We start from the raw sequence: 12,425 nt of genomic DNA, 5'->3' as shown, positions 1-12,425 counted from the left end.
GCAAGAAAGGTTAGCCAGTGTGTCAAAGCATTTCTGTGTAAAGCCATGTGCCTCGAGGGTGCACACAAAAGTGGAAAATCCTATAGATGGAGCCACTGGTGATTTTACAAGTGAAATAAACATGTTTACAGCCACCCTTGGTCTCTGGTGTGAAGTGACAACTTTATGGAGGGTGAATGTCTTTTTACGCTATATTAAGCTCCTCAGTTGTGGATGCTGTAGATGTTGATTGACAGGCATTTGCATGTTTGCGTTCACTTGCTGTTTGGGGTTTTATGGTGAGATATGATTTTGTTTTGCCATAGAGACACACAGGGTTGTCTTATTGGAATCTGCAAGTCCTATACGTTACTGTGAATTCCCTCCTGGTGTGCCGGCTTCCTTTCACCATACAAAAACATGGATGTGTGACAAAATTGGTAGCAAAATATGGGAATTTTGGGGCGCAATGTATGTCATCGTTGATAGGGTTTTGGGAATGCAGATAGCTGGCATTTTGGACCATGTTATTAGTGTTATATAGTAACTTTTAATCTCATAAAAAGAAGATAGTTAATCATTTAAATGTTAATATAAATGTGTCTACTAACATTAGCCCTACTGTAAAATGGATTTGAAAGTGAGTTTGTTTGTTGTTGTTGTTGTTTTGTTTGTTTTTTTCCCTCTATTAATAATATGGTCATACTAACAAACAAATCCAAATTTGTATTCTGGGATCTATAAATATACTTAAGGGCACTTAATGCAACGATCCAACCTTGTATGTCAACATGAATGGCCTCTCTAAACCCCTTCTGAAAGTATTTTGTCCTCTAAAAACTCGCACAATTCCTCAATGGCATTGTTATAGCAACATACTGAATATTCTGTGGCCTTTATCAGAAGCACATGTTGAATATTGATGCCCAGACAGAGTTGTGTTAAACCTTAAATTGACTGTATTAGGCTGGGATGCGAGGACATGCACCTCAAGCCAATGCACTCCTATTAATAACGTTATAATCTTTGTAATCCTTGCCTAGCGGAAAATGAGAATTGGTGATATGTACTCACTTAAGTGGTCTGAGAGGCTTGAGCGGAAGTCAGACATATTACTACTAAATAGAAAACCAATGTAGATAATAAAGATTTCACTCTATGTCGAAAGTCTGTACATTTGACATTTTTAGCCTAGTCTTAAGCCGATCACGCACCTGTGAGATCCCTCTTAGCTGGAGTATTAAGATGCTGGGCCGTGGGTTGTGAAATAGAAAGTGGTTTTCAGCATGTCGAGGCGAGGACCCTAATCAGCCCATTCACACTGGTCCAGGCTCCAAACGGCAGGTGTAGGCGCTAATGGAGGGATTGATATTCAACCACCTTCTGAGATTCATCACCATACAGTTTCCTTTCACATTTAAGGGAACTTTTTCTTTGAATTCACATTTTTTCTGGGGGTTTGGAGTTGAGAGATATAGACAGAGAATTCCTAATTGTGAGCTAAACCTAATTGTGACCAAGTCTAGCCAAGTCTGAGTCATAACAAATGTAAAGGTGAATATGCTAATATAGAGAGCTGGGCCATATGGTGAGGAAAAAAATATCTATCTAATTTTTTTTTGTATCTGATTTCATTTCTTCATACTGAAATAGAAATAAAATGTCTTTCAGTAATGATTTCATGAGCATGCTCTACTGATTGGCTGTAGACCCTTTAATTAAAAAAAAAAATCACTGTTAATGATTAGACATGACTTATTTTTAATCTCAGTTAAAACTGTATTAATTACCTGGCCCTAGTAATATATCTTTATTGCTAGCTTTTTTTTTTTCTTCTTTTTTTTTAAAGCATAATTTCTGTTATAATCTTATCTCTTTTCAATTAAAACTTGTCTTAAATGTCATGTATTACAGACATTGAGATGAACTTCTTTCTCAAGTAAAAAAAATATACACATACTTATTTTAAGATGCCTGCATTGCAACGATCTCCTTCCCTTCCAAACTGCAACCATTTACACATGTGGACAAAATTGTTGGTATCCTTTGGTTAATGAAAGAAAAACTCACAATGGTCACAGAAATAACTTGAATCTGACAAAAGTAATAATAAATAAAAAAATCTATTAAATTTAACCATTGAAAGTCAGACAGAAAAGTCAATAATGTGACCAAAGAGATCCAAGGTGTGTACACTAATTTGCATCAGAGGTATCTACAATCTTGTTACCAGTCAGTGGGCCTATATATAGGGTTACAGGTAGTCACTGTGCTGTTTGGTGATATGGTGTGTACCACACTCAACAGGGACCAGAGGAAGCAAAGGAAAAATTTTCTCAGGAGATTAGAAAGAAAATTATAGACAAGCATGTTAAAGGTAAAGGCTATAAGACCATCTCCAAGCAGCTTGATGTTTCTGTGACTACAGTTGCACATACTATTCAGAAATTTAAGATCCATGGGACTGTAGCCAACCTTCCTGGACGTGGCCGCAGGAGGAAAATTGATGACAAATCAAAGAGACGAATAATACGAATGGTAACAAAAGAGTCCAGAAAACTTCTAAAGAGATTAAAGGTGAACTTCAAGGTCAAGGAACATCAGTGTCAGATCGCACCATCCATCGTTGTCTGAGCCAAAGTGGACTTAATTTGAGACGACCAAGAAGGACATCATTGTTGAAAACAAATAATAAAAAAGCCAGATTGGAATTTGCCAAACTACATGTTGACAAGCCACAAAGCTTATGGGGGAATGTCCTATGGACAGATGAGACAAAAATTGAACTTTTTGACCAGTAACTCAAGAAAAGAACATATGGAGGAGGCTCTGTTATGTTCTGGGGCTGCTTTGCTGCATGTGGCACAGGGTGTATTGAATCTGTGCAAGGTACAATGAAATCTCAAGACTATCAAAGGATTCTAGAGAGAAATGTACTGCCAGTGTGAGAAAGCTTGGTCTCAGTCGCAGGTCATGGGTCTTGCAATAGGACAATGACCCTAAAAACACCTAAGAATGGCTAAGAGGAAAACATTGGACTATTCTAAAGTGGCCTTCTATGAGCCCTGACCTAAATCCTATTGATCATCTTTGGAAGGAGCTGAAACATGCCGTCTGGAAAAGGCGCCCTTCAAACTGATACAACTGCACCTCTCAGCAGGTATTTTGGCCCACTCCTCATGAGTAAACTGTTCCAGAAGTCTCATTGACAGTTACAGGAATCATTTGATTGCAGTGATAGCCTCAAAAGGTTGTGCAACAAAATATTAAGTCAAGGGTACTTTTATCACTTTTGTCCAGTCCTGTTTCACAAGTTTATTTTTTTTTAATAATTCTGTTGAAGCCTGGTTTAAAAGCAATGTCTGACTTTCATTGGTTAAATTCATAGAATTTTATTTATTATTTGGTCAGATTCAAGTTATTTCTGTGACCATTGTGAGTTTTTCTTTCATTAACCAAAGAGTACCAACAATTTTGTCCACTTCTGTATATATACAGCACCTTTGTGAGAAGAAGGCAACTGCATGTGTTTGTTGTCTGAACCTTTCACTCTTCTCATATCAGATAAAAACTTCTTTCAGCTCTGCCTGGTCTGGAGTCTTTACATACGTATTTATACATATGTATTTACACTTTATAGTTCACAAATATGATCTTTCAGACTTTGCAGTTTTTTCCCATATTTCATTTTTTGAAGCCTGTGATATACTCTAAGCCCAGTCCTCATACAGTGCTTGGGCCTATAATGAACTCTTTTTCCACCATGGCTTTGTGCTAATTATGTTTCACAGCAGTCTTATCTCCAAACACCAGGGGCCACATCACTGTGCCGTCAAGGAAAGAAAAAACTACAGAGGTGATTATAGGACATCTTTTACTATAATGGAAAGGAAATGCATGTTATCAACACTGTATACTGATGCCTTTCTGAAAGTGGACAGCAGGAGGCTTGTATTTATTGCAGTTTTGTCCGTTGGTTTTGGACTTACAATATATCTTTATTGATCAAACGATAACATAGCAAACCCTTTACTTGTGTTATTCTACCCAGCAAAATGTCCTCCCAGTGGTCTCCATAAAATAAAAAATATCCTGTAATGAAAAATTGTTCATCAGGCAGTTATAGCTGCATGTTACGTATTGTCTATGAGGTATTAACTGCTAACACATAATATATTTAGATCACAATGTTTACTTTTATTGTTTTGAAAATGCAAAATTTTCATATATACTGAAAACAATGTATTAACATGTCGCTCCCCCCTCCCTTTGCTCCATGCGCAAAGTCACTCCCCTTTCACAGCGCTGTCACACCACATTCAGCGGACATCTGGTTAATGAAACTACTGCACATCGCATCAGGTTTGTCAAGTTGGTGTGTACAGTTTTGTATCCTGTTTTTGTATATTTATGGATAATTTTCACGTGTGAGCATGGATGACATAGGATTTTAGGCAAAGCATTGCATATAATCTTACAGCTAACCGTAAGGAGGTTTCGAATAGCGCCTGGGAGACATTGAAAAATGACTCAAACATGCATGGATGACATCTAAAACCTCTTCAGGCTTGTTTTTAATGAGGGAACGTTATAACATGGTAGAAATCTGAATAAAGATTTTGCATGATGTCCCCTCTTTAAACAAAAGTCAAATGACTGTGCTAAAGGCTCAGACACAATATTGAAACAAATACCTAACATTATTCCCTTTACCTATTATGTTCACTTCACTAATACTGATCGGTGCCTGGCAGATACTGGCAGAGTTCTGCATCTCAACCCAATACCACAATTACAGAAATAAAATATCTACTTTACCAACACTCTCTGTCTAATGCATGATATTTCGCTGCCACTCAAACTGCTTTGTGGTTGACGTAGAAGCTGAGAGCAACAGGAGTTTCCATGCCGACCGCGCGTTAGGCCAGCCCTCAGGCAGCAGGAGTCTGTGATGCTAGATCCCCCTCTGAGAGCCGTCTTTTTACTTTTCTGATTTGCCGTTCAGCCTGTATGCACATAGACATCACTGCTGTGGAAGCCATATAAGGCCCTTATGATTGCACTTGGCACTTGATCCACTCGACATCTCTTCACAGACATTAAGCCTTAAGACATAAAGGCACATACATACCGGCCCCTGGGCTAAAGAGCTTCATTAGTCTGGTGTCAGCTTTTGATTAGCATTCTCCTGAGGGCAAATTAGCAAACAAACTCAAGTAATCAAGGAAGGTGCACTGCAGGACTCCATGATCACATATGAACACTTGTCACTGGCTTTTAATGGCATTTTTTACCAATTTTATGGAGGTGTATTATAACCTTGAATAGTGTAACAGAAAAATGGCATCTTTCAGGTGAACTGCTTTATTCAGTAGTGAAGCAGGGTCCCTGTGGGATCTCTTAGCATTTAAAGTGTTCAGTCAGAACAAAAATGTCTGTTTGAAATGGTAAAGCGACTTTAACAGGCAGAGTTTATTGTTTTACTTTCGTTAACAATTAGTGCATATATTTATCTCACAAGTCCTTCTTCAACCTCTTTATCTGGACTTGGCACTGACTCAGGTAGTACACTGGAGACTCAATGATTCTAGATAAGTCGAATAATAAAAATGCACAGAATTAGCAGTTGTTGTGCTTGGTCTCACATAGGCCTGTCACGATAATTTCTATCTTGTTCCATGTATGAAACTGGAACAATATAATTCAGACTTCAGTACTTTTACTTTGCAAAAGTGGCATTTTTGTACGATAAGATTTGAGTTGTAGAGGGGTGAATAAGTCCCTTTTATGGATAATTATTGGTTCAATCTGCTATTTATTTGTTGCAGCTCATGTCTATTCAAAAATTGAATTATCTTGTATTATTTAAATCTTAATGGCATTAAGTTGTTTCAGTATTATTGTTTATTGCAATATTTCTGTGTAGCAATATATCATGCTTCAAAATGTTAATTGTGACTGGTCTATTCTCACAGTAGAGAAACTTAAAAATTTAATTTTATGGAACTTCCTGTTAAAATAAAGATTAATCGACTCAAATTGGATGTGGGGTACTGTCCGCCAGCCTAGTATATACCTTTGCCTTTAGAAACATGCATTTCTGTGTTTTCGTGTATGGTACCACATGTGTCACACCAGTTAGCCATTTGCAGGGGGGCATGAATGGGTTTGTACATTGCCTCGGTGTGGGCGCTAATGTGTAGTGATGTAGCTTGTGCCGGTGCATTGTCTGAGACGGTTTTTCATTTAGGTGGAAATTCTCAGAGCTGCTGCAAGCTCCGTAATAACCATACTTGACATTTCGCTCTCCTACAGCCTGTGGAGACTAGCACATGCTTTCCATTCCATTCCATTCCAGTTGAACCCATTAAGGACTTCTCTTCTGTACTGCAACCACTGGCCAGTCCTTTGGCCGAGAGGCTCTGAATGTCAAAACTCACTATTTAGCATCACAATAAAAGCAAATACAGGGCAGACGAGTAAAAAAGAGGGGATGGTTGTTTTCTGGCAAAGGGCATGGACAAAAACATTATTTTGAAAAACACGACTATCGCTGCTCACTGCTGGGGATGTTTTTGCAGTGGCATTCTAGAGATTTTGTTTCTCAAAAGTTGTGTTTACAGTTCGTGGTTAAACTGTCAAAGGGGAAGGCATTACAGAATCTACTTTAGGATTTGTTTAGTATAAAGTTGCAGTATTTGCTTCAAGGGATTTTGTAAGTGAAATTGTTTTGCATGGCTCTGCTTTGTACATATCAGTCATCATGTTTCCTATTCTTAAGGAAATGTAAAGGCAAAATGAGTAATACATTCTAGATTACTGAAAAGTGGATGTTATGTCATACGATCAGTATACTGTTAAAAATAAGCATTGCTATTAGGTACATATAGCCGTGTGGCTACTAGCACATACTGTTTATTAAATTATTACAAAAAAATGGACTCTTGTGAGCTTTGAGCCATGTTGTAATGTTGTTACCTCCTCAAAACTATACTTGGAGTTGTGTTTTATTTCATTTACACATATTTGAGTAATCCTTTTTCAAAATGCTCTGTTCCACCTTGTTATGTAACAAAATGGTTATTTTCAAATTAACAGTTACCTTTTGTGCCAGGGCTAAAATTATCCAAATGATTTTAGTGAAAGTGTATGGAGTTTGAAAACAGTGGAGGACTTCCTGTATTACCACATGACATCACAAGTGTGTTCCATTTGAGAGAAGAATGCAGCCTAAATATGCAGGGTTTGTGTTAAACATGTGTGAATTAAACAAAACACAACTCAAGGTATGTTTATCGTTACAACATAGATCAGAAAATAGTCAATTTGGTCCTTTTAAATCCACTTAATATCTTTTAAAAATAATGCAAATATATCAACGGTGTTGCCCTGATTCCATCCATCCATTGTCTTCCACTTATCTGGGACTGGGTCGCAGGGGTAGCAGTCTAAGCAGGGACTCCCAGACTTCCCTCACCCCAAACATGTCCTCCAGCTCCTCCGGTGGGACCACAAGGCGTTCCCAGGCCAGCTGAGATATATAGTCCCTCCAGCTCCACGGTCTTCCCTGGGGCCTCCTCCCGGTGCGACCTGCCCAGAACACCTCCCTAGGGAGGTGTCCAGGAGGCATCCTGAACAGATGCCAGAGCCACCTCAGCTGGCTCCTCTTGACGTGTAGGAGCAGCAGCTCTACTCAGAGCTCCTCCCGTGTGACCGAGCTCCTCACCCCATCTCTAAGGGTGAGCCCAGCCATCCTGTGGAGGAGACCGATTTTGGTTGCATGTATCCCTGATCTTGTCCTTTCGGTCATTACCCAAAGCTCATGACCATAGGTGAGGGTAAGAACGTAGATTGACTGGTAAATTGAGAGCTTTGCCTTTTTAACTCAAGTCCTTCTTCACCACAACGGTCCGATACAGCAACCATACCACTGCGGACGCTGCACCGATCCGCCTGTCAATCTCAAAACGCTTCTTATCCTTCCCTCACTCATGAACAAGACCCCAAGATACTTGAACACCTCCACTTGAGCAAGGACTCACCACCCTCCCGAAGAGGGCAAAACCTTTTTTTTTTTTTTTTTTTTTTTTTTCGGTTGAGAATCGTGGCTTCGGACTTGGACGAGCTGATTCTCAACCCAGCCACTTCACACTTTGCTGCAACCCGCCCCAGTGCCTGCTGCAAGTCCTGGCTCAATGAAGCCATCAGGACAACATCATCTGCAAACAGCACAGATGACATCCTGTGGTTCTCAAACCAGACCTCTCCCGGCTCCTGGCTGTGCCTAGAAATTCTGGCCATAAAAACAATGAACAGAACCGTTGACAGAGGGCAGCCCTGGCGGAGTCCAACATGCCCTGGCAAAAGGTCTGACTTACTACCGGCAATGCGAACACAGCTCCTGCTCGGGTCATACAGGGACTGTACTGCTCTTAGCAAAGGGCCCCGGACCCCATACTCCCAGAGCACTCCTTCAAAGGACACCACAAGGGACACCGTCAAATGTCTTTTCCAGATCCACAAAACACACGTGGACTGGTTGCAAACTCCCATGAACCCTGAAGGACCCGATGGAGCGTATAGAGCTGGTCCAGTGGTCCATGACCGGGACAAAAAACACACTGCTCGTGAATCCGAGGTTCAACTATTAGTCGGATTCTCCACTCCAGTACCCTGGAATAGACCTTACTGGAAAGGCTGAGGAGTGTGAGTTCCCTGTAATTGGAACACACCCTCCAGTCCCCCTTCTTAAACAGAGGGACTACCACCCCGGTCTGCCAGTTCAGCAGTACTGTCCCCTAACGCCACTCGATGTTGCAGAGATGTGTCAGCCAGGACAGTCCCACAACATCCAGAGACTTGTGGTCCTCGGGATGGATCTTGTTCACGATCTGATCCATTAAGTTTGCCACCCACCTCAGTGACTTCAGCTAGGGTGATGGACGAGTCCGCCTCCTGCTCCCCAGTCTCTGCTTCCTCCACAGAAGACATGACGGTGGGATTGAGGAGATCCTCAAAGTATTACTTCCACCATCTGACAACATCCCCAGTCGAGCTTAGCAGCTCTCCACTGGGTTTGGGGATTGCCACTGCGACAAGCACCGCAGACCTTACAATCACAGCTACGAGCAGCCGCATCGACAATAGAGGTGGAGAACATGCCGCAATCGGAGTCCATGTCCCCAACCTCCCCCGGGATCAGGGAGAAGCTCTCGGAGGTGTGAGTTGAAGACCCCTCTGACAGAGGGCTCCGCCAGAAGTTCCCAGGCTTGGGCCAGGAAAGTTTGTCCGGCTTTCTTCTCTGTCAGTGGACCCAACTCAACAGTTCAGCCCTTCTTTTCACCCGAGTGTCCAAGACACACAGCCAGAGATCAGATGACACGACCACAAAGTTGATCATCGACCTCCAACCTAGGGTGTCCTGGTGCCACGTGCACTGATGGGACACCCTTGTGCTCGAACATGGTGTTCTTTATGGACAAAATGTGACTAGCGCAGAAGTCCAATAACAGAACACCGCTTGGGTCCAGATCAGGGAGGCCATTCTTCCTGATCACGCCCCTACAGGGGTCACTGTCGTTACCCAGAGGGGGCGTTGAAGTCCCCCAGGAGAAGAACGGAGTCCCCGGTCGGTGCACTGTCTAGTACCCCCCAGGAACTCCAAGAAGGTACTCTGCACTGCTATTTGGCCCGTAGCCCGACACAACAGTGAGAGACCTGTCCCCGACCCGAAGGTGCAGGGAAGCGACCCTCTCGTTCACTGAGGTGAACTCCAACACGTGGCTGAGCTAAGGGGCAATAAGCAAGTCCACACCAGCTTGCCGCCGCTCCCAGCGGGCAACGCTAGAGAAATGTAGAGTCCAGCCTCTTTCAAGGATTTGGGTTCCAGAACCCAAGCTATGTGTGGAGGTGAGGCCGAATATATCTAGTTGGTAATGCTCAACCTCCCACACAAGCTCAGGCTCCTTCCCCTCAGCGAGGTGACATTCCATATTCCCAGAGCCAGACTCATGTCCAGAGATCCGGTCGTCGAGGCCCACGTCTTCAACTGCCGCCCAGACCACTCTGCACCGACCCCTTATGGATCCTCTTGCGGGTGGTGGGTCCACGGTAGCCAAACGTCGCTCCTTTGGGCTAAGCCCGGCCAGGCCCCGTGGGGAAAGGCCTGGGCACTGGGTGCTTTCCCACCCCAGGCTTGGCTCCAGGGTGGGGCCCTGGTAACACCGGTCCGGGCGACTTGATTGTTCATACATCATAAAGGGCTTCTGAATTGTAAAAAAATAAATACATTTTTTTTTTAAATGTTGCTTGCAGGTGCATGTCCTCAAAGTGTTTTGTTTTTTTTGGGGTTTTTTTTGGTTTTTCCAATTACTGCTATTACTAGGTTATCTACTTTTCATTTGCTGACTGTCACAAAATGTCAAGATCACAACACTTCAGTCAAGTCAAGATAAATAAACAAACAACATTTTATAAAAATGTACCGTAAATTTCGGATTATAAGCCGCTACTTTTTTTCCACGCTTTGAACCCTGCGGCTTTTACAGCAGTGCGGCTTATATATGGAATTTTACTGGATAACGGACCCTGGGGGGCGCTCTCTAGCTGTAAACGTAAAAGTGAGACAGACGTGGGGAAAGATTCTGCTCTGAAGAATTCACTAGTTTTGATTTTGAACGATCATTTTGCGCATCATGAAATGGATATGATGCAGTTTTTAAGATAAAGAAACAGAAAGGAAACAGAGCAGGGGTCGGTCTTTAACACGCAAAGAGCCATTTGGACCCACTTTCCACATAAAATAAAACACTGGGAGCCGCAAATACTTTTTGACATCTAAAATGAAGATAACACTGTATAATAACAATAATGTAACGGAATAATGTAGGTTTTACTTTCACGGACAAGCCTTCTACACGTGGCAGATAAATATGGCAAAAACAACTTAAGTGCATTAAAAAAATACAACTCACCAAACCGCTGCATCATGCATCGCGCTGATTATGTGATTATGTCTACTCTACTCCGCAGTTTCTTTAAAAAAACAACAACAAAAAAACTCGTAGCGTATCGTTTAATCCCAGGTGCTTATTCTCCATGTGCCAAAGCAGTTTTGAAGGTTTCATTGCCTTATTTGCTTTTCCCGTATGTTACGCAGAGCGGACTCTGTGCGTGAGTCACCTGTAGCGACAAACCCAGATTTTAAGTAGGCATTGTCTGTTAAATTTATCTTTCTTTTTCTTGGAGGTCGTAGTCTCTTCTTCTGGCTCCTCAGTTGTCCTTTTCCCCTTTGTTAAAAAGATCTCCAAAGACTTTTGTTTTGGCTCATTTTCACTCGCTTGTGGCTCTACTTTTGTGCGTCGTGTCTGATGTGTTATACGTGATACGTCACCGCGGAGACAAGAGCAGATAATAAACTTGCTACTACATCAAATAGATTTCTGTGGCGATTTCCAGCAGGATTTTCATGATACATCTACGGACGAGCTTATTAGTGTGTCATTAGGGACGGGCCAAAGTTGCTCCTGACCCCTGTGCGCACAACGTCTGAAAATCAGGGCTCTTTACGCAGGACTGTGAGCTGTGTCTGTGTCAGTTCCCAAGCCACGCAGAGCCGCAGTATGAGGCGGAAAGAGGCGCATACGGCTCCGGAGCCGCGAGTTGCCGACCCCTGAAATAGAGCCACTGCACGTGAGCTCGACATCAATGAATCCAACTTGGTCAATGTAAAAAGACGACAAAAGTTTTCAGAGGAAATAAAAGCAGATTTTCCGTGTTGGTGCAGCTTTATTTTCTAAACCTGCAGATGTGTTCATCCCGTGTTGTTGTCGTGTTGGTGCCAATTTTCAGGCACAGTTTTAAAAAAAGCGTGTCGGTGTACCGTCTTTCTGTGTAAATGTCTCATGTTACAATATGAAAACCTGCGGCTTTTATTCAGGTGCGGCTTATATATGTACAAAATTGATTTTCTCTTCAAATTTAGCTGGTGCGGCTTATATCAAGGTGCGCTCTGTAGTCCGAAATTTACGGTACTCCTGAGCCCAGTTGAAAAAGGTCCACCCAGAAATGTTTATTAGAGTTTCAAATCTATTCCGTAATCTTTCTTAAACTAAATGATTAACATTAATTGCTTTGTTTAACATTTGAACATAAAAAACAGTATAATTGCATGTTCTAGATGCTAAATGTTTCTTGGTTTCTAGACCACAGTGAATTGGCAACTTTTGATTTGTGTGCAAACCTGACTATAAACAACACGGTAATTAGCGCGGCTACTATGAATGGTAATTACAATGTCAGAGGAAGACGAGAGGCTGCTGTCTAAATGTATTTCTGAGATGGCAGCGCTTTGTCCACAGAGCCACTTTCCACACTTGCTCATAATACAAAGTGCACACAATCTTTATAATGGAACACCTCTGAGTACTTGTTTTGTAACATGACAC

At 42.0% G+C, this 12,425-nt stretch overlaps 1 protein-coding gene across 1 annotated transcript in view; it reads left to right on the top strand.

Annotated features, from left to right (window-relative positions):
* The window catches only part of LOC117388003 (protein diaphanous homolog 3-like), a 182,279-nt gene that overhangs the window by 113,382 nt on the left and 56,472 nt on the right, over window positions 1–12,425 (top strand).

Source organism: Periophthalmus magnuspinnatus, chromosome 3, assembly GCF_009829125.3.
Source record: "Periophthalmus magnuspinnatus isolate fPerMag1 chromosome 3, fPerMag1.2.pri, whole genome shotgun sequence".
NCBI classification, from domain to species: Eukaryota; Metazoa; Chordata; class Actinopteri; order Gobiiformes; family Gobiidae; genus Periophthalmus; species Periophthalmus magnuspinnatus.
Note: the sequence above shows the minus strand (reverse complement) of the source record. Positions and strands in the feature narration are given on the sequence as shown.